This window comes from Lathyrus oleraceus, chromosome 2, assembly GCF_024323335.1.
Source record: "Lathyrus oleraceus cultivar Zhongwan6 chromosome 2, CAAS_Psat_ZW6_1.0, whole genome shotgun sequence".
NCBI lineage: Eukaryota > Viridiplantae > Streptophyta > Magnoliopsida > Fabales > Fabaceae > Lathyrus > Lathyrus oleraceus.
Genome location: NC_066580.1, coordinates 461,010,985 through 461,012,507, shown reverse-complemented (window position 1 = coordinate 461,012,507; position 1,523 = coordinate 461,010,985). Strand labels below are relative to the sequence as shown.

General features: G+C 42.2%; 1 non-coding gene across 1 annotated transcript; it reads left to right on the top strand.

Annotated features, from left to right (window-relative positions):
* Positions 1-518: 518 nt before the first annotated feature.
* On the top strand, positions 519-625 carry LOC127125160 (small nucleolar RNA R71). Its single transcript, XR_007804617.1, has one exon. It is a non-coding gene; the product is annotated as a small nucleolar RNA R71 (small nucleolar RNA).
* The last annotated feature ends 898 nt before the right edge of the window (positions 626-1,523 follow it).

Sequence of the window (1,523 nt, the reverse complement as noted above, 5' to 3'; positions counted from 1 at the left end):
GGTATAGCTGGGGCTTGATTCGGAGATTGTCCAGGTGCGTATAAAGCATTATTACTCTTATATGAAAAATTTGGATGATTCTTCCAATTTGAGTTATAGTACGCGAGTAGGGGCTTCCTTGAGCATAGTTTACTTGCTCCGCTTGGATTCCTGTTAGGAGTTGACAATCTGCAGGAGTGTGACCTTGGATTCTACAGACTTCGCAATTCTGAGTTATGGCAACCACGGTGGTTGGAGGTGATACATTTAAACTTTCAATTTTCTGGACCAGAGCATCCACTTTTGCGTTAACATGATCAAGGTTACTTATCTCGTACATGCCAGTTTTCGTTTGAGGTTTTTCTACCATTGTTCGTTCGCTTCCCCACTGATAGTGGTTTTGGGCCATGCTTTCGATAAGTTGGTAAGCATCAGCATAAGGTTTGTTCATTAGTGCACCACCTGCGGCGGCGTCTATTGTTAACCTCGTGTTGTACAAGAGACCATTATAGAAGGTATGAATTACTAACCAGTCCTCTAAACCATGGTGTGGACAAAGTCTCATCATGTCTTTGTATCTTTCCCATGCTTCGAAAAGAGACTCGTTATCTTTCTGTTTAAATCCATTTATCTGGGCTCTTAACATAGCTGTTTTGCTCGGCGGAAAATATCGGCCAAGAAAGACTTTCTTTAACTCGTTCCATGTGGTGACTGAGTTGGAAGGAAGAGACTGGAGTCATCTTCTAGCGCTATCTCTTAACGAGAAAGGAAAAAGACGAAGTCGAATTGCCTCTGAAGTGACACCGTTAGCTTTAACAGTATCAGCGTATTGGACAAATACGGATAAATGAAGGTTTGGATCCTCGGTAGGATTTCCAGAGAATTGGTTCTGTTGCACTGCCTGCAACAGTGAAGGTTTAAGTTCGAAGTTGTTTGCTTCGATTGCGGGTGGAGCAATACTCGAATGCGGTTCATCTTGCGATGGAGCGGCGTAATCTCGAAGAGCACGAGCTGGTTCTGCCATCTCGGGTATCGGCGAAGGAAGAAGATTTTTGAGATCAGGAAGTTCGATAGGAGGGAGGTTGTTTGCAGCACGATATTCCTGAATTCGTCGTAAGACTCGGAGATATAGTTCGATATCGTTGATTCGTAAGTAGAACGGCTCGCCTTGTGAGCGAGTATGTGGCATACAAATCAACGAAAGAAAGAAAAGAAAAGAAAAAAATAAGCCTTAGTCTCTACAGCGTAACAGAAGAAATACGATATCGACTAAATAAAAGTCCCCGGCAACGGCGCCAAAAACTTGATCGCGACTTTATGAGTCGAATTTGGGGTACAAACTGCAAGTGCACAGTTCTATCGCGTAGTTTTAAAAGATATCGATCCCACAGGGACTTATGAATCGATATACCGTTTTCTAAGGTTACTTCGTAAAGCTAAGGCGGGTAATACTTTGATTGTTTGGGGAAAAGTTAAAACTAAAAATAGGATCTAAATTAAATATCAACTAAACGGATATCGGTATGCAGTTCGTCGTAATTAGG